The sequence below is a fragment of the Tamandua tetradactyla genome, chromosome 13 (assembly GCF_023851605.1).
Source record: "Tamandua tetradactyla isolate mTamTet1 chromosome 13, mTamTet1.pri, whole genome shotgun sequence".
Taxonomy (NCBI): Eukaryota; Metazoa; Chordata; class Mammalia; order Pilosa; family Myrmecophagidae; genus Tamandua; species Tamandua tetradactyla.
Window position 1 is genome coordinate 3,976,752 of NC_135339.1, and position 27,420 is coordinate 4,004,171.

The following is a 27,420-nucleotide window of genomic DNA, read 5'->3' on the forward strand; positions in this document are numbered from 1 at the left end:
GATCTAATTTATTTACATCCTTTCTTTTCTTTTGTCAACCCAGCTAAGGGTCCATAGATTATATTGATTTTCTCAAAGAACCAACTTCTATTTTGTTGATTTTCTCAATTGTTTTCATATTCTCGATTTCACTTATTTCTGCTCTAATCTTCATTATTTCTTTCCTTTTGTTTGCTTCAGGGTTAGTTTGCTATTCTTTCTCTAGTTTTTCCAAGTGAACAGCTAATTCCTTGATTTTTGCTCTTTCTTCTTTTTTAATATAGGCATTTAAGGCAATAAATTTCTCTTTCAGCACTGCCTTTGCTGCATCCCATGAATTTTGATATGTTGTGCTTTCAATTTCATTTGTCTCAAGATCTTAACTGATTTATCTTGTAATTTTTTCCTTGACCCACTGGTTGTTTAAGAGTGTATGGTTTAGCCCCCATAATTTGTGAATTTTCTGGTCCTTTGCCTGTTATTGACTTCCAACTTCATTTGATTATGATCTGAGAAAGTGTTTTGTATGATTTCAGTCTTTTTAAATTTATAGAGATTTGCTTTGTGACCCAGCATATAGTCTATCCTTGAGAATGATCCATGAGCACTTGATAAAAACGTGTATCCTGCTGTTGTGGGGTGTAATGCTCTGTAAAGGTCTGTTAAATCTAGATGATTTATCATATTATTCAACATCTCTGTTTCCTTATTGATCCTCTGTCTAGATATTGCATCCATTGATGAGAGCGGGGAGCTGAAGTCTCCAACTATTATGGTAGAAATGTCTCCTTCCCTGTTCAGTTTGTCAGTGTTTGCCTCATGTGTTTTGAAGTACTCTGGCTTGGTGCATAAATATTCAGGATTATGTCTTCTTGCTGATTTGTTCATTTTATTAGTACATTGTATCCTTCTTTGTCTCTTTTAATTGTTTTACATTTAAAGTCTAAATTGTCAGATATTAGTATAGCTACCCCTGCTCTTTTGAGTCTTCTTTATGTCTCCCTCAAATTGTAGATTTGATTCTTGGTGACATTTTGCATGCTGTTTGAACATCCTGAATTAGTTGTTTCAACTCCTGTATCTCATTTGAAGTGTTTCCTAGTGTGACTTATTTTCTGCTGGCATCTAAGCATTTGATTTTCTTAATTAGTTTATTCTGAAGTTTGTATGAAATAGTCTTTTCCCAACCTTTCACTTTCAATCTATTTTTGTGAGTTTCCTGCAGACAGCATATAGATGGACCCTGTTTTTAAATCCATTCTGTCATTCTATGTGTTTTGATTGGGGAGTTTAAGCCATTAGCATTTAATGTTATTACTGTAAAGACAGTACTTTTTTCTTCCATTTTGTCTGTTTAATTTTATATGTCATATCTAATTTTTTTTCTCTTCCTACCTTTATTGATAGTCCTCATTGCTACACTCTTTTCCAGACCTCTGCCCCCTGTCTTCTCCTATTTGCCTGTAGTGCTCTCTTCAGTATTTCCTATAGAGCTCATCTCTTGTTTCCAAATTCTCTCAGTGACTGTTTGTCTGAAAATATTTTAATCTCCTCCTTATTTCTGGACAGTTTTGCTGGGTATAGAACTCGTGATTGGCAGTTTTTCTCTGTCAGAATCTTAAATATATCATACCACTGCCTTCTTGTCTCCATGGTTTCTGCTGAGAAATCCGCACATATTCAGCTTCCCTTGTATGTGATGGATTGCTTTTCTCTTGCTGCTTTCAAAGTTCTCTCTTTGTCTTTGACATTTGTCAATCTGATTATTAAGTATCTTGGAGTATGTCTATTCAGATCTGTTGTCTTTGGGGTATGCTGCATATCTTGGATCTGTAGTTTTATGTCTTTCATAAGAAATAGGAAATTTTCAGTGATAATTTCCTCCATTAGTCTTTCTCCTCCTTTTTCCCTATCTTCTCCTTTTGGGACACCCACAACACATATATTCATGTGTTTCATGTTGTCAGACAAATCCCTGAGATGCTGCTCATGTTTTTCTATCCTTTTCCCTATATTTTCTTTTGTGTCAGATTTCAGATGTCTGGCCCTCTAGTTCATTAATACTTTTTTTCTACCTCTTCAAATCTATTGTTGTAGGTTTCCTTTTTTTTTTTTCATGCCTTCTATTGTGCCTTTCATTCCCATAAGTTTTGCAATTTGTTTTTTCAAACTTTTGAATCTTCTTTATGTTCTCCCTCAAATTGTAGATTTGATTCTTGGTGACATTTTGCATGCCTGTTTGAACATCCTGAATTAGTTGTTTCAACTCCTGTATCTCATTTGAAGTGTTTCCTAGTGTGACTTATTTTCTGCTGGCATCTAAGCATTTGATTTTCTTCATTCGTTTATTCTGAAGTTTGTTTTTGCTCTTTTACATGGGCTTTTGGGCTGGATGGCTTTGTTCTCCATCTGTTCTTTGACACTCAGTTCAACTTATTCTAGTCCCCTAGCATAGGTTCTGTTTAACTGAGAAAATTTTTCAGTTCTTGTTTTTCTGTTTCTTGCCCTGCCTATACAGAGCTTTTATTTGAGGAAGTTCTTCTCAGATATGTCTCAGGAGGAGAGAGTAGCCAGCATCAGTTTTCCCTGAAGATGAGACCCAGCAGTTGTCAGACCTTCCAATGAAGCCTCTAGACTCTGTGCTTTTCCTATCCTTCCCAGCATGTGGTGCTTTTCTACCCACAACAGTGTAAAGTGATGCAGTACTTTTAATTTCAGCAGACTCTTCCTGCAATAGGGGTGTGGCTGAGGCAGAGGCTGCAGTAGGAGGGGGCTTTGTTTGCTTCTATTTTTGAGCCCTTGTGGCCTGAATTCCTAGGAGAGCCTCCACTTGAGGTGGGCCCTGACTCCCTTTCCTTGGGGAAGATAAGCCTGTCAGGGAATTAACCCATTTCACCTGACTATTACTTTGTCTTTCAGCCATGCCTTAATTATGCCCTTGCCTGGGGCATTGCTGGAGCCTGAGAGTGCTTGCATTTCTAATGAGCTGTTAATAGGTAAAAAAAAAAAAAGAGAAAAAAGCAAACAACCTTTTCAGAGCTGGACCCCTGCTCCCCTGATTTGCCAATCAAGAGCTTGAATTTGTACATGGCTCCATGTATCCCCAGGCTCTATGTGCCGCCTTTTCTTCAGGTCCAGCCCTTTTCCAGTATTTTGTACTGTCCAACTCAAAAAGCCTCTAATTATTATCAATATTATTTTTTGCGTCAGTCCTACCCCCTCTCTGTCAGTCAAAAACTTTTTGTTCCCTTAGTGCTTATTCCAGGTTTATCGGGGCCTGTTTTCAGCAGACAGAATTTGTTAATTAATTCTGCAACTGGAGCTTGGTTGAGCTAAGCCCTTGCTACTAGTAAAGTCTGTTTCCTTTCCCCTGGGGAATCAGTCTGCCATGCCCATGGGGGAGGGTCACCAGCCTCTGTGGCTTATGAGACTTATAGTTCTGTGTGGGATCTCAGTCATTCCACCCTTTTCAGACGGGTGTACACTGTGTGTCTGGTCATTGATGTTTCCCCAGCAGTTGATCTGTACAGTTCCTGGCTAATTACCATCTGCTCTGAAGGATGAACTAAATTCCACACCTCACTATGCTGCCATCTTGCCTCAGGTGGTCTGCCTACTTTTTAATTTGTTTTGTATATTTTCGCTTACTAATTTGTAAGAATTCTTTGTATATTTCTTGATAGGAGTCTTTTTTTATGCTTTGTTTTGTTTTGTTTAATTATGCATTGCAACTGTTTTCTCCTGCTCTGTGACTTGTCTATTTTCTTAATTGTATATTTCAATCAGCAGACAATTTTAAATTTAATGAATTCCTACTTATCAGTCTTTTATTTTGTAATTAGTGCTTTTTATGTTCCGTTTAGGACATGTTTGCATCTCTAAAATTGTGTTACATTCATCTATCTATATTATCTTCTAGAGACTTTAGGTTTTTACTTTTTACATTTAGATTTATAATTCCCCTGGGAAATATACTTTTGGGTATGATGTAAGGTAGGGGTCAAGCTTCGTTTTCTTCCATTAGAACTTCCAGTTGATCCATAAATATCATAAATCATTCATCTTTTGTTTTGTCAAAACACCATTATTTTAATTTTACTGCTTTATAATATGTCTGAAATTACAGTTCATTTTCTCACTCTCTGCTTCCTTTTCAGAATTCCTTAAGTTAGTTATTTCATTTTACCCTCCCACCAGGAAGAATAAAGGTAGTGAAAATGGAGTTCTTGGTTCCTGGTAGCACAGTCTGGAAGAATTCCAAAAATATCATAAATCAATCACCCATATGTAAGCTTGTTTTCTTTTGACTTTTTACTTTTTCCATTTATGTACTTGTGTATTTTTTTCTTTAATATCATAAACTCAGTAATGTCAGTAGATGCTTTATAAGAACTCACTATTCATCAGAATAATCCCCCCCATTTTGTTTTTCTACTTAAAATAACATTGGCTACTCTTGGATCTTATCATTTTCATATAAATATTCATTTGAGCATGTGAATTTCCACAAAAAAACTACATCTTTCTAAATGAGATTTCGTTGAATGATCGGTTTAAAAGATAATTAAAATCTTTACCATATAAGTCTTCTAATCCATAAACATAGTATACATCTCCATATCTTTGGGTTTTATGTAAATTTATCTCATAATGTTTTGGAGTGTTGTATGTTGAGGTCTTATACATCTTTCATTGTATTTACTCCTAGTTCTGTTGAGTATAAATTGATGCTATTCTAAATGATATCTTTTTGACATTTAATTTTCTAATTTTGTTGGTTTATATGGGAATACAGTGCTGTTTTCCTCTTACCTATGTAAGTTTTGTTGTGTCATTAGCACCTGGTTTTACATATAAGCTTTATAATATGGCTTTCACCTCACTGTCTTCTTCCTTTTCAGAATTCCTTGAGTCATTTCATTTGACCCTTCTCCTAGAAAGAGGGCCAGGCAGTAAGAGAGGAGCTCTCAGTAGCTGGAAGCTAAGTCTAGAGGAATCCACAAAGTTCAGAGAAGTTCTATTCATGGACAGGAGTGGATCTACTCAGGATTCTGAGTTCTTCAGATCTCTCATCAGCCTTTAGTCCCCAGCAAAATAGGGCCATGGATCTCCCAGCTTTAGTGAGAGGGAGACACTACCATTTCCCTGAGCATGCTGAATGTTGGAGGGTGCTCCCACCTCCTTTACCCAGGTCATAGCCCTCCCAGTGCACCAGGGATGAGAGATCACTGGGTCTTCCTGCAAGTCCTGAGCTCCTTTCACTTTATTTCCACTAGCGTAGCTTCAGCTTAGGTCCATTAGGTTATTACCTAATTTAATCCTCTCAATAACCCCATGAGTTATACATTCTTATTTCTACAGAAAAGAAAACTCAGGTTTACAAAACTTAAACGACTTTCCCCAAACCTCACTAGATGGTGGTGGAGCTGAAGGTCCATAAGTAGCAGACTCCAAAGCTCATTGACCATTGGCTGATATCCTCTCCCAGTTAGGAAAGAGCCTTGGAGTTCTGATTCTATTGTGGGTGCCCAGGATGGGAGGACGACTTGCCCGAGGGCTTCAGTTCATGGGCAAAAGAGCGATACCAAGGACTTTCCAATCATGACCTTGGTTGGGCCAAGAGGTGCAGGATGAGAAGAGTGGGCAGCAGGACATAAAACTGGGGACCTAAAAGACAGTGGTTTTAGTAGCAAGGGGGTAGATAGGAGATTGAGTCAGGTGTTCCCTGATTGTTTTCCTACACTGAAGTGGAAGGATTGTTCTTGTTGAAATAATTAATGTGACACTCACAGACATCTCTAATTTCTGATTCTTTTGACTACCTGACTTGCTTGTTGACATGTGAGAACCTAAATGAAATAAACCATGCAGTTCAGTATGTTGGTTTAGGGTGTGAAGAACTTCCCAACAACAGGCACAGCAGGTCCAGTCAAGTAGTAAGCACCCCATACATCAACTTATTAATGAGGAACACAGCAGGCAGAGAAGATGATCATAACCCTTTATGACTCTAAGGCTTCATTTGTTTTTCTCTGGCTCAGATATTATGGGGAACAGAATGGCTCGGTGATATGGTAAGGCATTTGAGTCAGAGAAACCTAAAGTCACTAGCTTTTTTACTTTGGGCCAGTAGCTTAGCCTGACTGAGCCTTTATTTCTTCACCTGTGCATGATGAGGACATTTCCTACTTCAAAGGGTTTTTGAGATAATTAAATTATCTGAGCACCCCGCATATCCTATGAGATGAGTTGTTTGTAACTATTTATGATTTTGAGCCATACTACTTCTTCTTCACTGCCACAGGCAGTGGGAGGGACATAATGACCATCTGAAAATATGAAACTGCTTAGTTTGATGGTTTTTAGGGGAGAGGTGTGTATGAAGGCCGTGTGTGCACATCACACTCTGTCCTTAGATAAACCTGAAAGCATGGAACCAAACTTGGCTGATGCTAAATTTAAATCCATCGACATCAACATTTCCCTCTCTTAAATATGAAGCATCTAGGAATTAAGTCATTTAGTCACACATTTCAAACTTCTATAACATTCTCCTCATTCGTTTCCCTGCATCAACACAGCTGTTACTGGACCTGGGTGCAGACAGCATTCTAAATGGAGTGGTAAGTTCATTGGTTCTGGTTTAATAGACATGGCCTTAGATGTTCTCTGGTTTTGGCTACTGTATTTAATAAATCACCTTCTCTGGAGGAAATAAAGGGGGATAGAAAAAGGAAAGAGAGACAAGAAAACATACCAATCTTGAATGATAATGATCCCAGAGTGTCTCTCCCAAATAAGAATTTAGGAATAAGTGTGTGAATATTAGTGGACACAACCAACCTGTCCTGATATCTATATGTCAGACATGTGTAACCATGGGCTGTACCTGTGGGACCCACTCCCAAGGTGTTTGTAAATGAGCAGTGGAAAGTCTGAGCCCTGGAAGCAGCAGCTCAGGTACCTTGGAAGCAGATGCTGGATAACAATTACTCTGCAAGGTCTGATCCCTAGCCAGTTCCTTAAGCTTCACTAGATTCCTATAACCAGAGGAAAGAGCCTTCCAGCCACACTTGGCTTAGTTTAAATCCAGGCACATACACAAACTATTAGAAGGCATTGCATTGGTATTTTTATGGCTTTGTAAATCTGTTCTTTGCTTAATGCTTTAGACACCTTAGACAACTGTTAGGATGGCTGGGAGGAGGGTAAAGCGAGGAATTGCACAAACAAGGAGGCATCTGCTTTGAAGCCAGGACTTTTGGCTCCGGTGTCGACATGCCCTTCATCCTACTGCACTGCCTTGGAGGGAACCGACATCCTGGGCCTTTCAGAATCTGGTCTCAACCTTTCTCCTTGGTCTAATTTTCCATAAATCCACAGTTGCCTTCCAGGTTACCAGCCACACTGAATTCCTCACCCTTCATGGACATATCATTATAACACAAGCCAATGTATTCGTACTTGCAGTTCCCTGGTCTGGAAAACCTTCTGCTCCTTTGGTCCACCTCCGGTATATCAGTCTTCTCCACCATTGCCCTCCTGGATGCCTATTAAATGTCTACATAAAGGGCATCCTTTTTTGTAAACTTTTCACTGTCCTTTTTGTCTATATCTAGACTTTTTCTGCTCCTTTTAATACTTTTTTTTACTGTGAAATATATATACAAAAAAAAACCCAATAAATTTCCAAGTACATCTTAACAAGTAGTTATAGAATAAATTTTAAAGCTTGGTATGGGTTGCATGTCCACGATTTTTTGTTTTTCTTCTAGCTGCTCCAAGACACTGGAGACCAACATAAATATCAATATGATTCATCAGTCCTACTCATTTGTAAATCCTATCTTGTCGTTATACTCCTCTTTCTCTTTAAATAACATATACACATAAAAACAATAAATTTCAAGGTACATTGCAGCAATTAGTTGTTGAACAGATTTCAGTTTGGGTCTAGCTGCTCTTAAATACTGGAGGTTGAAAGAAATATCAGTATAATGATTCAGCACTCATACGATTTGTTAAACCCAATGTTCTCTGTATAACTCCACCATCACCTTTGATCTTTCTCTCTCTTTAGGGATATTTGGGCTATGCCCATTCTAACTTTTTCATGTTGGAAGGGGATGTCAATAATATGGAATAGGGGTTGGAACTAGTTGAAGTTCTGGAAGGGCTAGTCTCTCTGCATTTGAGGACTTATCTGGTCCAGGGGCCCATCTGGAAGTTGTAGGTTTTGGAGAGTTGCCCTAGTGCATGGAACCTTTGTAGAATCTTACATAATGCCCAAGGTATTCTTTAGGATTGGCAGGAATAGTTTTGTTGGGGTTTGGCAACTTATGATAATGTCTAACTCATTAGACATGCATAAGAATGACCTCCAGAGTAGCCTCTCGACTATTTAAACTCTCTCAGCCACTGATACCTTATTTGTTACACTTCTTTTCCCTCTTTTGGTCAAGATGACATTGTTGATTCCATGGTGCCCAGGCCAGGCTCAACCCATGCCACCAGGGAAACTTTCACCCCTGGATGACATGTCCTATGTAGTGAGGAGAGGAATGGTTTCCCTTGCAGAGTCGGGCTTAGAAAGAGAAAGACCACATCTGTCTCTATTCTCTTTTCTATCACCCTTATCCATGAGCCTTAAGAGAACATCCCTCCCCAAACTTTCAAGTACACCATCGCAGCTCTCAACTCGAGAGCATTGCTGAGCTCTAGTGAGCAACCAAAAGGGTTTTGTTTAATGAATGGAGTAAGGAATCGACAACTCCACTGAAAGATTTCTGTGCGAGTCCCAGAAGCCCAGAGAGGAAGCAAGCTATTAATATTATATGTCACACACTTCATTATACATGGTAATAAATAAACTGACTGAGCCAGGTCTCACCAAATGAGATTGCATACCCCTTTCTGAGAGGGCAGAAGTCCCATTTGAATTATAAATTAAGCATCAGAACTAATTAGCATTGCAGACATCAGCTAGAATACCCAATTAGCTTATGTATAGAGGAGGACATTTGATTATTCTTTCAACTACTGGCTTGGTACATAACTTTGAACAACTATCCATTCTTCAGTTTTCCCAGTCTTAACAGAGATAAAGACTTTGAGCTTTACCTCAAGGAATAACAGGTTTGAGTTTGTAAAAGCTCTGAGTATCTTGGACAAAAATATCTGCCACAGGAGTTATTACTGCATAGTCTCATCTCATTGGGCCTTATAAGGTTGAAAATTGTCTCCATTCTTTTTAGCCAGGTAGGAAAGATCATCTGGATTCAAAAGATCATTATGGGGGAGGGCTACAGTTATAAAATCCTCGGTGGAAAAGATATTATAGCATTACTGGGACGTGCACTTTTAGTCGCTTAGGATGCAAACGAGGTGTCACAGCTTTAAGAAGTTCGAAATTGGAGCTCCCATCATGCAAGTTCTGGGAAGTTCTGTCTTCCCAATAAGGTCTCCCATTCCTGTGATTGACCTGAGAAGCTGTCTCTCGGCTCCAGAAGGTTGGTCCTAGCCTTTACTCTCTTCCAGAGGCCTCACTGATATTGGTGTTGAGTTCTGCCAAGGGTTTCTCATAGGAGAGTTTGGGAAGGAGGCCTTTGCTAGGGCATGGGGCATGCCAGAGAGAACCTGGAGCCTGGGTTCTACACGACTGCCTTCGTCACATGCTGCATCTGAATGAGCTTTTCCAAGAGAAAATGCTGATGGTGCACAGATGGCAACTTCTCTGAATTTCAAAAAAGAAAGTAACTACAAGTAAAACAAGATAGAATCATAGAACATGTTCAAGTAACCCACAGGAAGAAGACAAGAGAGAAACAGAGGAACGAGAAACAGAAAAACAACTAATACAATGGCAGATTTAAGGCTGATACATCAAGAATTACCTTAACAATAAATGACCTAAATTCACAAATTAAAAGACAAATCAGCAGAGTGGATTAAAAAGCATGGTTAGCCACATGCTGTCAACAAGACATATACAAATACAATGGCATGCAATCTTCAAATACAGTGACATGTTGATTGAAAGTAAAAAGACAGAGAATAATATACCATGAAAATTTTAATGTAAAAAGGGCAGGAAGAGCTACATTAATATCAGATAAACTTGATTTCAGAGGAAATAACAAAGACAGAGGCATTATGTAATTATAAAGAGATCAGTTTACTGGAAAAACATAATGGTCCTCAGCATGTACCCAGAACAATGGAATCTCAATATACATGAAGCAAAAACTGATTTTGCTGAGAGGAGAAATAGACCAATCCAACAATTATAGGTAGGGATGTTAATACTTCATCCTCAGCAATTGACAGAATCACTAGGTAGAAAATCAGCACAGATATAGAAGAACTGGATTGAAAAACAGGATCTAATTGGTTTAAATAGAACTCTACCCAAGAACAGGCGACTACACATTCTTTCCCAGTGTCCATGGAACAGTCACAAAGATAGACCATATCCTGAGTCATAAAAGTGACTTTAACAAATTTAAAAGAATTGGAATCACACAGCATATGCCCTCTGACCATAATGAAATCAAACTAGAAATGAATAATAGAAAGACAACAGGAAATTTTCCAAATACTTGGAAATCAGACAACACACTTGTAAATAATGCATGGATCAAAGAGGAAGTTTCAAAGTTCATAAAAATACATAGAACTAAGTGACAATGAAAACACAACACATTGAAATAGATTAAATGCCATTCAAGCAGTGCTGAGACAGAAATTTAGAGCACTAAATTCTTACATTAGAAAAGAGAAAAGTTCTCATACCAATAATCTAAGTTCCTATCGAGAATAAAGAAGAGAAAAATAAACCCAAAGCAAGCAGAAAGAGGAACTAATAAAAATAAGATCAGAAATCAATGAAATTAAAGATGAAAAAACAATAGAGAAAATCAATGAAAGCAAAAGTGGAGTCTTAAAAACAAATCAGTAAAATTGACCAACCTCTAGAAAGACTGGCAATGCAAAAAGAGAGAAGACACAAATCATCAATATAAAAAATGAAACAGGGAATGTTACTACAGCTCCTTCAGTCATTGAAAAGCTAATAAAGTAATATTATAAACAACTTTATGCTCATAAATGTGACAACTTAGGAGAAAGGTACTAATTCCTTAAAAACCTCAAACTAGCAAAATTACTTGAGGATGAAAGCCATCACCTTTCCTATAACCACTGCAAAAAAAACTGAATCTGTAATTTAAAAGCCCCCTTAAAAGAAAACTGCACATCCAGATGGTTTCAGTGGAGAATTCTACCAACCATTTAAATTGATTTAATTTGAAATTTGTACAATCTCTTCCAGAAAACAGAAGAGAATGAGGCCAGTATCACATTGATACAAAACCAGACTAAGACAATGCAAAAACGAACACTTCAGACCAAATATCTCTCATGAGCTTTGATGAAAAACTCCTCAATGAAATTTTAACAAGATCAATCCAGCAGTGTATAAGAAAGATTTTATACATCATGACCAACGGGGATTTATTCTAAGCAGGAAAGACTGGTCCAACACTTGAAAAATCCATCAATGTAATCCACCATAGCTTGGGCTAAAGAAGAAAAATCATCATAAATGTAAGAAAAGAAAAGAAAAAACATTTAAAACAACAGGAAAGCAATATTCCTCTCCATCAATGGTATCCACTCAGAAGATAGGTATGCCATACCGGTCTTGTCCTAAGAGCTGTGACAAAGATTGAGGCAAGTTTGGGTGCGGTAGCCTTGGCGAGGCAGGAAGTCTGGAGTAAGGCACAGATGTGAGAGCATGTGCCTTATGGGCTCAGGGAGGCTAAGTGATTTGTTTAATGTAACATAGGCAGGAACTGGGCATTAGAGCTTCTGACTGCAAATCCAGAAATACATGCATCAGGGTACCAAGGGATTGTACTTTTGATTAAAATATTTTCATGAAATCATCTATCTATCTGTCTGCCTATCTATCTATCTGTCTGTCTGTCTATCTATCTATCTCATAGAGAACAAAATATGTCAAGACAAGATAATGGCCACAGCAACTTGGAAATCTTGCAATAACTTGAACTAGTGACTTTCATTCTTAAATTACACCATTTTCAAGGGATAACTTGTATCTCAGATGTATTTCAAGTCCCTCATTTTATAAGAAAGTTGAAATTCAGAGCACGTAAGAGTTGGCTGAAGTCACACAGGTACTTAAAGGCAGAAGCCAGTCTAGACTCAGTTTGCTGTCTCCCAGAAAAGTGGTTTTTACACTACAGCTCACCAAAATGTTAGTTGTGAAGGCACAGGAGAACCCTATGCACTTTAAAAAATGCCCCTACCATATAAAAATCTAGCCCCAATTCAGCATGAATTTGAATTTAAAAGTGACTTTTACTGTAAACTGTCTCAAATTCTTTGAAAAAAGTAGGAAACACTGTATAAACATAGGGATTTATATCTCATGTGTTTGTTCTCTGAAATGAACATTTTAGCAAATATGGTAAATAGTCATAAATATTTAATTAAAAAAATCTGGTTAGTTTCAGTGGATATGGGAAGGATCAGTTTGGAGGGATTGCCTGTGTTATTTACAAAAACTGTTCATAAAAATGAGAACGGATGCCTTATTTTTCCCTCAGTGTTTCTCTTCTAAACAAGCAGCTGTTCAGAATCCTTCCACTGAGGACTTTTTGATCAGTGCACCCAAAATTGGAGGTGTCACCTGTTGATCCAAAGTTTGAGCATTTGGTGGAGGAAGGATTTCTTGTGTCTGGCACAGTTTTAGCCCCTTTCTACATATTTGTTTACATCCTCATAACAATTCTGCAAGGTAAGTATAATTATTTTTATAGTTTTCAAGCAAGAAAACCAACCGATTCTCCCAGTGTCACAGCTGGTGAGTAGGAAAGCTGGGACTGGATCCCAAGGGGTTCTGACCTCGAAGCTGGGACCCTTTCCCATTTCTGCTGCTCCTCTAACCCTATCCTTGAAGAAGTCAGTGTGAAGTGGCTTTCCAGGACACTACAGAGGGATGGGACTGTTCAGAAGGAGGCTGGCCCAGGGCAGTCTTTGGCAGGCATGTTCTGACTGTAAATGCCCAGAATTTTGTAGAAATTCCCGGAGCATCTGGGACCTGGGACAGTGATGGTCAACCATTCCCTGGAGGCATTGGGCTGGGGTGTTCCTGGGGACTGTCCCCACACATTGATTACAGCCTCTTGGAATGTATTTCTCTGGACACGGCAGGATCTCGTTGGTTCTCTAGGTAATGGAAATTCCTGGGGTTAGGAAAAAAAAAGAGAAAGAATGCCAGCGGATCACGTTGTCCCCAGCTCAATTTCTCAGTATTCTTCTAATGTACTCCCGCTGCACCTGGCTTTCTCAGGAGGCATGGGACAGGCACAGGGAGCCACTCGGAATACACCAGAATAGTCTTCATTACAACTTAATGGCTCATAAGTGTGAGCACCTTATTATAAAGCACTTCCTTTATTGATACGTACAACTCACCTAAAACCCATCAAGGTGCCAGTGTTTAGAGGCAGCAGGATTCATTTTCACTCTTTTTCCTTGGGGTAGATTATCTGACGAAAATGAGGCTAGCAACTGAAAGAAGCCTAGCGATGGGGTACGAAACCATGCCACTCCTGCAATGGCGACAGAAGGAAACTGGGCTCTCAGTGCACAAGGGGCTGTACTGAAAGGTGGGCTCCCAGCCCAGCGACCCCACCATCTGTTCAGCACAACTAACATTCCTCCACTCAGGAAGCCCCAGATGTGCCTGCTGGTCAAGACCTGGGGGCTGAGCTCCCACCCGCCCTTTGGGCCAAGTCTAACCTTTGAACCTGCTACCCAGGATCTGCAGGATGAGGAAAGGAGAAGGAAGAGGAAGGAGGCCTTTCTGACATGACCAAAGAGGCTCCTCTGGAAAATATATTCTATTTGGGTTTTCCGGCCTCAAGGTAACTGGTTGGGAGCCTAGGGCTGATTTGGAAATGTAAGCACCCCAGAAAAAACATGTTCTTAAACTTAATCCATTCCTGGGGTGTGAACCCATTGTAAGTAGGGCCTTTTGATGGGGTTACTTCAGTTAAGGTGAGGCCCATCTAATCAGGACGGGTCTTAATCCTATCACTGGAGTCCTTTATAAGAGAACGAAATTCAGCAGAGAGAGGGAAAGCCAGAAGGAACAGCCAGAAGCTGAAAGTCAACAGAACACCGAAGAGAAGGGAGAGGCCAGGGGAGGTCTCCATGTGCCTTGCCACGTGGCAAGCCGAGGACCAGGGATGGCCAGCAACCAGCTCAGAACGCCACTCTTCAGGGAGAAAGCACCATGAGCCATTGCCGTCTTGTTCAGGCCAGCCCTGTGCGTGGTAATTGCGTGAGCGCAGACTCCAGAGCCCGTTTGTGGTGACAGAAGGGAGCTCGGGTCCTCGCCAAGAGAAGCCTCTTAGGGAGTGTTCTGTAGTCATGATGACAGTGACCCTATTGCTGCAGGGTCAGGAGCCAACATTCTGCAAACGGGGACCCCACACACTCTCTGTGCCTATGATATCTAGTCAATAGATTGGAAAGTGGGCTTTTCTCCCAGGTGTCTGGGTGCCGGTTTGAATCCGTTATGTACCTCAGCCAAGCTGTGTTCTTCCAGTCCAATCCTCTGGGAGCAGACCTAGTGTGGGCTGGGGCATTTTGGTTAGTTCGTTTCCAAGGAGATGTGACACTGCCCATTCAAGGTAGGTCTTGGGCCACTTGCTGGAGCCCTTTAAGAGAGCCCAGAGAGTTTAGAGAAGCTGAGAAAGAAAATGCCATAGAAGACAGAAGCACCCACAGTAACTGAGATAGCCACTTTGAAACCGACCCTGGAGAGAAGGGCCAGAAGACGTCACCACATGCCTTCCCATGTGACAAAGGAACCCCAGATGCCATTGACCTTTCTTCAGTGAAGGTATCCTCTTGCTGATGTTTAGTTTGGACATTTTCATGGTCTTAGAACTGAACATTTATAACCCAATAAATTTCCTTTGTAAAAGGCAATCCATTTCTGGATGCAATAAAACCATTTATTTGCATTCTGGCAGCTTTAGCAAACAGGGACCAAAAAATGCCCTTAAGGAAGCAGGCAAAAATTTCAACCTTAAAATAGCATGCAATTCAGTGACACTTGACAAATAACTGAATTTAAATATATTTATATATACAATTCAGCCTTTTAAAGTGTCCAATTTAATGATTTTTAGTAGATTCACAATGCTGTGTAACCATCACTACTGTCTAATTCCAGAACATTTGCATTACCCGCAAAAGAAACCTCACACCTGTTGCAGTCACTGCCCAGTCGCCCCTCTCCCAGCCCCTGGAAACCACTAATCTTTTTTCTGTTCCTAGGAATTTTCCTATTGCAGACATTTCATATAAATGAAATCATATAGTATGTGGCCTTTCGTGTCTGGCATCTTTTACTTTGGATGTTTTCAAAGTATTTGGATTGGATTGTAGCAAGTGTGTCAGGAATTTATTCCTTTTTTTTGCCAAGTAATATTCCATTGTATGAATGTGCTGCATTTCATAAATGGACATTTGGCTGGAACAATGAACAATCCTTCTATGGATATTCATGTACTAAAAGTTTTGTGTAAACATATGTTTTCAATTCTCTTGGATATATACCTGGGAACAGAATTGCTGGGTCATATGTTAACTGTGTGTTTAACCATTGAACGACTCCAAAAATGTTTTCCAAAGTGGCTGCACTCTTTTACAGGCTCACTAGCAATGTATGATGGTCTCAGTTTCTTCACATCTGTCCTGTAAGGCCTAAAGTTAATATTATATACTGTCTTGGCATCTGAAGAAAACCAGGAAGGACTTTGAATGGCTTAGTGGCAGTTTCCCTCCCGCTCTGTTCTTAGGACAATGCCCCCAAAGTCAAATCATGCCCCTTACTTTCAAGGACCTGGCACAGAGCTTACACATCTCCAAGTAGCAGCCTTCAGCTCCCTGCCAGCCCACAGAATTATTCAAACAAGCCAATGACATCCTTGTGTGGGAACCGGAGTCACGTGACCCCCTTGCCACCTCCCACAGCAACTCGTTGTTCCCTCTGTTCCTACATGCGATCCTCACATGGCCTCACATGGCATGGAATCCTTCTCCCCCGGGCTGGGGGTACAGATGGTAATACACTGCTGTTGATGTCATCTGTCCCATGTCAGGTGTCATGTACGCTGCCACCCACATAATCTTAGAGGGAAAATCCCATCCTCACCAATGAGGTGAAGAGGAGAGGGAATAAAACAACTTCCTTGCCAACACTTGCTATTGTCTGATTTGATTTTTGTCATTCATGGGTGTGAGGTGGGTTTAGAATTGGCTTACCCTAATGACTAATGATGTTGAGCAGCCCTTCATGTGCTGACTGGATATTTGCATGTCATCTTTGGAGAAATGTCTGTTCAATCCTTTGTGCACTTTCTGATTGGGTTACCTGCCGTTTTATTGTTGTGTTGTAAGAGTTCCTTATGTATTCTGTATATGAGCCCTTTGTCAGATATATTATTTGCAAATATCTTCTCCCATTCTGTGGGCTGTCTTTTCAAACTTTGGATGGTGTCCCTTCAAGTACAAATGTTTTGGTTTTTAATTCTTTATTCTGATGAAGTCCAACTTATATATATTTTCTTTTGGCACTCATGCTTTTGGTGTCATAGCTAAGAAGCCTTTGCCTAATCCATAGTCATGAAAATTAACCCCTTTGTTTTATTTTAAGAGTTTTATAGTTTTAGTTTTTACATCTAGGATGTTGATCCATTTTGAGTAAATTTTCATAACTAAAGTTTATAGGGGTCCACTTTCACTGTTTTGCATGTAGTTATCCAGTTGTCCCAGTGCCACTTTTTGAAAAATCTATTCTTTCCCCATTCAACTGTCTTGACACCTTGTTGAAAATCAGATGACCACAGATGTGAGGGTTTATTTCTGGACTCTCAATTCTATTCCATTGATCTGTAGGTCTATCCTTATGCCAGGACCAGGCTATCTTGCTTATGTAGCTTTAGTAATACATTTTGAAAATTGGGAAATGTGAGTCCTCCAAATGTCTCCTTCCTTTTCAAGATTGTTTGCCTATTTCCTTGTATTTTCACACGAATTTTCAGATCAACTTGCAAATTCTCCATAAGAAGCAGCTGGGATTTTGATAAGGATTGCATTGATTCTGAAGATCAATTTGGAGAGCATTGCCATCTTAACAGTATTACATTTTCCACTTCATGAGCATGGATGTCTTTCCATTTATTTAGGTCTTTAATTTATTTCAGTGATGTCTTATAGATATCCATGTGCAAGGCTTGCACATTTTTTTTGGTAAAATTTATTCCTGAGCATTTTATTTTTTGTCATGCTATTGTAAATTGAATTGCTTTCTAAATTTTATTTTCAGATTATTCACTGTCAAGATATAGAAACTCAATTAGTTTTGTATTTTGATCTGAAACCTTGTTGAACTCATTTATGAGTTCTAACAGATTCTCAGTGAAACTCCTTAGGATTTTCTATATATATAATATCACATCATGTGCAAGTAAAGATAGTTTTGCCCCTTCCCCAATCCGTATTTATTGTTTTTATATGGATTATCTGTTTTATCTGTTCTTCTTGCCCAACTGCCCTGGTTAGAACCTCCAGTACTATGTCGAATAGAAGCGGCCAGAGTGGGCATCCTTGTCTTGTTTTTGATCTCACAGAGAAAGCGCTGGCTCTTTCACCCCTACAGCTGATGTTAGCTGTGGATATTTTTTGTAGTTGCTCTTTATTTGGTTGCATAAGCCACATCTGATGTGATTTCTATGACCTGTAAGTTTTATTGTTGGTCTCTCACATACCTCGAGAGCTGTCTGAAGCTGCGTTGGTGTCATGAAATTTCCAGAAGGCAACATTCCCATTAAAGTGTAATATAACGATGGCCTAGCAGTTCACAGGCTAAGAGGCAAATACATCCCAGTATAGCTAAAACAACCTCTGCCAAATGTCAGAAAACCTACCAGTTTCTTTGTTTGGCAAAGGTATTTCACCAGCGCTAGCATTAATTTCCCCCTCTATAACCTGGGGGAAGTAGCATCTGTTTTGACTTTGGATCAGGCGTGTGACCATCAAACGAGAAGAATGGCTGTGAAATGCTTAGAAAGCTATGGAGAGCCGCGCGAACCCGAGGGTGTGAGCTGGATGACGGAGATGAATCCGGCAGAAAATAGAGACCTCTACTAGGCTCTCTGCGGTGCGCCCAAACAAGCAGGGCTGCCCTCCACTCCTCTGACTTTCTTATTTCGTAAGCTTGCTTATTAGCGTCAGACCTCTGCAGTCAAAAGGCATGTGATCAACGCCTCTGCGAACTGACGCAGAATGTCAGGCAAGGAAGGCAATCCCAAGAACGGGCAGTGTTTTCCCGAGCACAGGAGAGAATGGGAGAAGATGGAGGAGAGAGTGGGGCAGGTTTTGCTCTCTTTTGGAAGTTCAGGGCAGAAGCCACTCACCCCAGCTACTCCGCCCATCTTTAGGGAGTCACAAGCCCACAGACGGGTTAGCAGATCACTTTTTCTCCCCCCCCAGAATGCCTGGCCTGGCCCAGGACCCAGAGGGAGGTGCTGGGAAAGCTGGAGTCTGGTCGCTGCAGGCCAGGCCATGCTGCGCTGACCTCATGTCCTCCGCCTGCCAAGGCGGTTAACTTTGTGAGCCTGGAGGTCATCACGAGCTTTCTTGAATTCAGCCTTTACTGTAATAAAACCTTTTCCCTGGGGGTGATTATCCATGATGAGACCCAAATGTAACATTTTCTACTAAGTGATTTGATGAGGAAATGATAAACGCGAGTTATAACCAAAAAAATATTTTCAAGAGGAAATCTGGCCATTGTTGGTGGTGTGTCACTGAAATTACAACACCCACAACCATCTCCTTCAAAAGAGTGGGGCCAGAGAACTTCTGAACACAACGACCGAGAGCAAAATGTCTGCAGGTCCTGCCATGAGAACAGGCCAAAGCTTCAGAGAACAGAGAGCCACAGCCGCCCTCACCAGCCGTTCCTGGCTGTCCCAGGGTTGCGCCAGCAACGTGTGGCATGACAGAATCAGGAACAAGTTTCTGCGGGATGTGTGGTGGGGCACACACGATGGTGCTTTCAACCCAACCCACCCAGATGCCGTCTGGAAGTAAATCATCGCTGCTGTGTGCGCGTGTGCAACTGAGTTTAAAAACAAAGAAACCAAACACAATCCCTAAGGGATTTCCTTGATTTCTGCAGCGAAGGGGAACAATTTTTCTACAGAGTAGATGCTCTGTCATTTACAAAACACCCAGGTATACCATTTATATGTGAGAGATGAGGCTCCAAGTTCCTAGTATGAAAAGAGACAACCAAAGGCATGGCTAAAATGCTGTCCCAGAAATAAAAAGGAATGCCAGGGCGTGGAGGCCAGAGATGTGAGCAGAGGAGTTTGGGAGGAGGGCTGACGGAAGGAGAGAGGCCACAGGATCCACCCAGGGGAAGTGTGGAAATTTCAGCGGGGAAGTGTGGAAATTTCAGCGGGAAATCCTCAGTGGCAGGGAAGGCTGAATGCTTTGAAAAACAGGGCTGCATACTGCTGGCATTTCATTAACCCCCAATCTCTCAAACCACAGGTGCCCAGCAGCAAAGGAAGGCGGGGGGGGGGGGGCTCTCCACCTCCACCTCTTCAGGGGCTGGGGTCTTAGGCAGTAACGTCCAGAGGATCTGAGAGGTCCTGGAAGCCACCCGCAGTCACCAGCGGTACAAGGACCTGGGGGGAGGGAACAGAAGGGCCTGGGCTGGGGGGAGGGGCCCGGGCTGGGGGGAGGGGCCATCATGTGGGAGGAGCCAGGATACTGGGAAGATCCAGGGTGGGGGGGAGGATCCAGGGCTGCAGGGAGGGGCAGGTGGTGAGTGACAGGTGCGGAAACAGTTCTGATGCAAATGGCATTGTCTCAGCACAGAAGGAAGGTGACGTGGGAGGAGGTGGTTGGTGCAAGAGGTGCTGCACGAGCAGAGCATCCTCCTTTCGTTGGATTAATGAAGATGCAGAATTGGTCCCAGGTGCGAGGAGGAAGCTGGGAGATGATTGCTGGTGGTTTTATGGTCTGGTGCCTGCAGGAGTGCTGGACGGTCTCATCAGGCAACAGGAATTGAGTGTGTATTCTCCCTCCCTCCCCTGTGGGCTGGGTAATTTGGAGTATAACAGACCTTCAGCAAATCCTGGTCTCTCTCTCTGAAGAATGGAACTAAGCCTAGTGAGCTTGCTGGCAGTCGTTCCCCTCCCACACTGCCACTCTCTGCCTCAGCCTGGCAGTGAGGTGTTGTGAGACCCAGGAGCTCTGAAATTAGAAGCCCTGTCCTAGGTAACAGCCGTTCCTCCTTGGTCCTCTCTCCCCACTGAGTGTGTGCTCCCTGGAAGGCCACCAGTTCCTCTCTCAGCCTGGAGCACCAATTCTCCCATGTCACCTTCAAGAGCAGCAGCTCAGAAGTGTGTTTGGGATGGATTCCAGCCCAAAGAGGGGCACCCCCCCTGGGATTTTGGCAACATGTTTGGAAACCTGGCAAGTGGGTGGCAGAGGGCTGGCTGCAAGGTTTCGTGGGCCCGTTCCTGTAAGAATAAGATGTAGCAGGGAATAGCGATTGCATCCTAGGGTGAGTGAAAGGATGGTCTTGGGATATGCCCTAGCCTTGTCCCAATCTAATTGTGTCTTTGGTCCAGGACTGAGCAAACTCATTCCCTGGTCGGAAGAGGTTCTCTAAATCAGATCTTCCGCCTAATGGCTTATTTGGCTCCCACTTGGCAAACAGCCTGATGATGACCATTTTCCTTGGCTGTTCAAGACAAGAGTTCAAACCTCTCCCCAGTCTGACCTCCCCTGCCCCCTCCCCCACCCAGGCATCCTGAGGGATTTCCATACTTCCCAGATGGACTGTGCACCTGGAATGCCTGGAAAACGCAGTCACCTTTTGAGAATCCTTTCCAATATCACCTCCTCTGAGAAGCTTTTTGGACCCCTTCGAACTGCTAGAACTTTCTCTTCTGGCTCCCGCAGGCCAGGTCTCTGCTATTCACACACCGTGTTCTCTTTTGTTTTCTGCCTTATGCTTTGATTATAAGCTCCTCCAGGTCAGCACATGTGCTGGAAGCACATGGGGTCTGGAGATGTTTTTCTTCAATGAGTGACCCTTGGCAGTTGTTTGTTGTCCCTGCACACATGCACACACATACATGTCTGCACGTGTGCAAGCCTGCACACACTAGACATGGCTGCCTCCATACACACACATGCACACACAGGTCTATATAGGCACACATGTGCACACATGCATGTCCGCACACCCATGCACTCTGGCACATGTGTGAACATATATATGCACACACATTTAAGACATGCACACCCATACACACGCAGGCATTAGTTGGTGTTTGCTGAACCTTTACCATGTACCAGGCACTTTGTTGGGCATTTTTCATGCTTTTGGTCCTCTTACCCTGTAACAAATCTATACAGGTTTTATTATTACCCCCAAACTAAGGAACTCCAGTTAAGTCATGGCCCTTTGTTCTAGTTTGCTAGCTGCCAGAATGCAGCACACCAGAGACAGATTGGCTTTCAATAAAAGGGAATTTATTTTATTAGTTCTTCAGAGGAAAGGCAGCTAACTTTCATCTGAGGTTCTTTCTTACATGAGAAGTCACAGTGTGATCTCTGCTGGCCTTCTCTCCAGGCCTCTGGGTTCCAACAGCTTTCCCTGGGGTGATTTCTTTCTGCATCTCCAAAGGCTTGGGCTGAGCTGCGAGTGCTGAGATGAGATATGCTGAGCTGCTTGGGCTGTGCTGCATTGAGCTCTCTCATTTAAGCACCAGCCAATTAAGTCAAACATCATTAATTGCAGCAGGCATGCCTCCTAGCCGACTACAGATGTAATTAGCAACAGATGAGGTTCATGTACCATTGGCTCATGTCCACAGCAACAGAACTAGGCACCTTCACCTGACCAAGTTGACACCTGAACCTAATCTGTCTCTGAGCCAATCTATCTCTGGTGTGCTGCATTCTGGCAGCTATACCACAGGCCTCAAGTCAGACCACTAGTAAGTGGCAGAGCTGATTCTGACCAGATTCATCCTTCCTGCCCTCCAGAGTTGTTTTCATGTTCGGAAAAACTTCATAAATGGTTTGAAGGAAATTGTGGGGACTAAGACAAATGAGGCTATGAGGTCAGGGGATTGCGTGTGAGTTTATTAGTTGTGTGACTTTAAAACAGGGCCTTGGTTTCTTCTGTTTGGAAAATAGCCTGGTAATTTTGAACCACCAGGTTTTTGGAGAGATGAAATAAGCTGATGCAAGGAGATCCTTAATAAATAAATCCTTAATAAAGCTCCTGGTCAGGACTAGGGTGAGGCAAGTGAGGCACTGCCCAAGAGCCCAATCTTTTCTTCTCAGAGTTAGTATCCAACCTGGCCTTACACGGCCCTGAGAGTGGACACCTTTTTAAATGCTGGCCTGGGATCTGGCACTTATTAAGTGAGGATTCATTATCAGTCCCTCGTTTTCTCCCTTTTCCCAATCAAGCTGAGATTTCCTGGGGGGTGACGGCAGACTTGTTCTATCAATGCGAGGAACTATTTTCACCAATCATCTCTCTTTTCCATATTGTTATTGCAGCTGTTGATTTTGATATTATTATATTCTTACCCCCCCCCCAAATTATGCACATGCAGTGTCCACATTGTGGGGGGTCCTTACTGTGAATCTAGTCACATAGGTGTGGACAGCTGCCCTGAGGTTCCCACTGCAATCACACTCACCAGTCTCTCAAAGGCAGTTTGCAGGAGTACATTTCCCCGCCCATTTATGACATATGTGCAGCTTTCTCCCCACACTAGTCTGTGGTTATTGCCAAAGCCTCTGTGGCAGCTACAAAGTTGGCACCTTTGCTCCCTACCCCCCACACCCCCTCCTCCAACCAGCGCTGAGCCCGGAGCCTGGGGATCTTTCTTGGGGACTCCGGGCTGCATCTGAGCATCAGGCCTGGCCCTGTGGCTGTAATGCTGGGTCCCTGGGGCTGCGGGGCGGGCCAGGTGGGAGGCGTGGCCAGGAGCTGGGGATCGCCTCCAGTGCTGGGAGGGCGGGCAGGCACCTCTGTCCTGGAGCAGGGGGAGTTCAGGTCCTTTGCCAACACTGCTGAGTGTTCATAACGTGTGAAAATCATCCTCAGAGTTTTTTGTTAATATTCAGTCTTTTTTACTTGACTCGCATTCATTCAAGATTTTAATCCTTTCACTCCCTTTCGTTTTTAATCATAGAGCTTATTTTTCCTACAGGTTTCTCCAGTGTTGCTTGTGAAATAATAATGGTCAAGAAACTAAATTATGTGCATAATATCCCCCTCTGGTTGGTTGGGAATATTTCTGCGGGTATTCTGTCCTTCTCTTCTTACCTATATTCAAAAAAGCAATCAACAAACAGGAAATCAAATTCTAGATGCATTCTCTTGACTAATGCTGTCCTGTAGCAACACGACATATGCCACAAATGTGAGCCGCTGTCATCTTGAATTTTCTAGTAGTCACACTAAGAACTTTTAAAAAAAAATCATAATATATTTTGTTTATCCCTGTATATCCGAAATAACATTTTAACATGTGGTCAATATAAAAATTCTTCATGTGATTTTTTACATTTACATGAAATGTACTGACATTAAACCTAGAATGCATGTGACTCTTACAGCCCATCTTATTTTGAACCAGCCCCATTTCCAGTGCTTAGTAGCCACATGTGGCTGGTGGCTCCACAGTGGACTCCACAGGTCTAAATTCTGTACATTTACGGTACATTTACTCTAGCACACTGCACCCCCCAGGATGGAGAATGTAGACGACGCAGCCAGGCCTGGTCTACCAGTTGCCTCACAACGGTATATCCATGTGGGCACGGGGCACGAGCCTGTGGAGCCTCGGGCTCTGTCTGTGAAGGAGGATAGTGTACTTATCACACAGGTTCACTATAGGAATTATGGAAATTGCTGAATCGAAAGTCACAAATCGAGACACAACGAATGTCGGTTATTATGGTTGGTAGCAGAAGCATGGCTGTTATAAGCACCAAGATACAACTCTTACAGGCAATGGGTCTATAGAGGGTAGAAGAATTAAGAGGATGCGTTGGAGGTTGCCCAGTCCCAGGCAGTCATTATGCCTGAACATACCCAGAACAGGCGAATTCACAGCCCTGGAGAGGAGGGCGGTGAGCTATGATAAAAACAGAAGGAGTAAGAAGAAATGATAGTGTGAAATCAGCGCAGGACAATTTATTACTCATGCAGGAAGTTCTTGCTAAGAATGCCGTCTATTATTGGACTAAAATAGCTTTCCCAGGGACACGGGGAACCCCCTCACATCTCAGCCTGTCCAGGACCCACGCAGAGTGCTCCGTGCCCCCACTCCAGGGGACATTCGGAGGAGAAGCTGGCCCCACCCCCCTCTGGAGGCTACACCTGAGAGTGTTTGCCTGCAGCAGTGGACCTCAGGGCACAAGGAGGGAGAGCAGGGAGGGTGGAAAGCGCTAGAAGCAACTTAAAACCGGCGTGCGGCAGCATAGGGGCTCTCTAAGCTGGCCCATCGAGGCACTGGGGACTGCACCGTCTCCGGATTTCTGTCAGGCTGGCGACAAGGGATGTGTGGAAGCTTTTTGATCGATTTAGAGGTGACAGGGCAAGTTCTTCACGGGCCCCCCTGAAAGCCTTGGAAGTTGAGAGTGATGAATGTGGACCCGAGGGGCGTTTCCAGGAGCTGGGTGGCCCTCTTTAAAGGGGCATGAATTAGGGTTGGGGTCTTCAGGAACCTTAGGGCATAGGAAGGTTGTGTGTCAAAACGACTAATTAAATTCATCTGGAAAGCATTACTGAGATATCAAATAGAAAAAAATTGAATGTTATGGACATAATAAACCAGACTGAAATTTAATAGTGAAACCGTTAAAGACTTACGCTTAAGATTAAACAGACATAACACTTACCTGGCACTGAGAAGAAATTAAATGCTTGCTGGCTGGATTCGTGGATGGGATTAATTAACAGCATCTGCAAAAAATATGAATTTAGAATTGAACTAAAGCTCCAGGTGTATCAAAAGCATGGAGGTCTGACACATCTGCTTCTGTGTGCTCTATGCCAAGTGGTCAGCCCCCAGGTGGGACTGGCTGTGTCCTCCCTCAGACCCCAGCCTTGGGGTCAGCTCACTCCTGGACAACCAGACGCTGCAAGGAGGCATGTGAGAAATGGACTGTGTCCAGAAGCGAGTGATCCAAGCAGCCAGGCTACATCACATGAGGGTAGTGGGTGGCAGGAGGAAGAGGAGAAGAACGGGGGTTGGGCAACAGATGTGTTCAAGTCCTCAGGGGCTTGTCCTGAGAAGCAGAGCTGTCCTTGCCCAGGGTGACTTGGGCCCAGAGTTAGGACAAGTGAAAAGAATGGCATGGGGCACATATTGGCTCAAGAGGTTTCTAAGGGTCGGAGTTGTCAGCAATGGCATGGACTGCTAGTGAGCTCCCCATCACTGCAATCGTTCACGCAGAGGCTGAGCGGCTGCTTCCCGTGGATGGGGTCGGCGATTCCTACAATGTGGACATCAGACTGGTGTACGGGCTTTCTTGGGGAGAGCCCAGCAAAGGCAGACACCAGAGCTGGCCCGGACAGAGGATGGAGCCAGCAGAGGGCACTCTCAGTTACTAATGGCAGGCTCAGGGCCAGGGTGACAGCAGGTGCCCATGATGTGAAGTGGCAGGATATGCATGGAAATCTGCTGTCCGGGAACTGGCTGCAGAGCCAGGGGGAAGTGGAGGGAGCAGGCAGGGCCCACAGTGAGCAGCATGTTGATCCAAGCCAGAGGACTGCAGTGTCCACCCCTGGCACAGATCCTAGGGTGGGCAGGCTGGGCAGGGGAAGGGAATGAATGAAGTGGGCAGGGAGGAACAGGTGTCCAGGAGAGCAGGGTCACGCAAGGGCAGCACCTGCTCGGACTCCGGCTCTCCCCACTTCCCAGCACAGCATGTCAAATTTTCACTGGGATTTCTGGGTGTTTCCCTCAGGCCTTTGCGGCATGTCACCTCTCTCTCTGGTTTGCCTTTTCCCTCCTGCACTGGGCCCTGTGCACACTCACCGCTCCTGGTCTTACAAAGGACACCATTAGCCAATGGGTACAAAGATGTGGTTTCTCTCCCCAGGGCTTTGGGACCCTTGGGGGCCACCAGTGACCCATCCAAGGGCTCTGCGCACATTTAATGCCAAGTGAAAAACAGAACCCAGCTGGCCCGGGTAGGAAAACACCTTTTTGGTGTTGAATCTCTCTGGCTTCCTGCTTGATTTTCCACCTTTACACACCACAGGGTGAGAAGCCCTCTACAGTTTTTTGTAGCTCAACTGAGGCGCAGCTAGATTGTGCTACTTGTTCCAAGCCTCGGCTGCCCACCAGCCTGGCAGATCTAATACCTTCAGGTGTCCCTCCACAGGGAAAAGGAGGGCAGGATGGACTGGTCCCCTGACTCATCTTCCAGGGCCTCCCTGCTTTCCTCGTCTCTCCAAGCAGCACACCGTTGATGAAGATATCTGGACATTGCTTGGGCATGTTTCGGCTTGACGAGACATGACATTTCCCTCTGTCTCTCTCCCCTCCCTGTACCTTGCCTCACCAGCAATGCCCCTGCCTCTACTGATAGTCCCATCTGCCCGAGTGTCCAGTTTATGGAGGTGAGCAGCCAATGCCAGCCTTTTACCTGTGGGGCTGAGCAGTCAGGGGGAGGTTCCTCCCTGGAACCACACAGGAGGAGACCAGGAGGCTTATCCGGGGCTGGAGGCATGGGGACTGGGGAAGAGGGCGCTGAAATTTCCCCTGCACCTGGTTCACCTGGGGAAGGGGCAGAGGTGCCAGGTGTGCTCTTTACACATTCTCTATCTCTCTCTGTCTCTTAAATTTTTTATTAGAGAAGTTGTAGGTTTATAGAAAAATTGTGCTGAGACTACAGAGTTACCATGTATCACCCCCTCAAACACAGTTTTTCTTATTTACATTTTGCATTAATGTGACACCTTTGTTACAATTGATGAAATAATATTATAACTTTACTACTAACTGTAATAGTCCATAACTTACATTAGGGTTCACTCTTCGTGCTGTACAATTCTGTTTTTTTTTTTAATTTTTCATTCTTATATATAGACTACATAAAATTTCTCATTTGACTGTGCTAAAAGTTACAATTTAGTAGTGTTAATTATATTCACAAACAGAAGCTATGCACCAATTAAGCATTAACTCCCTGTTTTGGTTTGCTAAAGCTGCTGGAATGCAATATACCAGAAACAGATTGGCTTTTACAAAGGGGGTTTATTAGGTTAACGTTTTA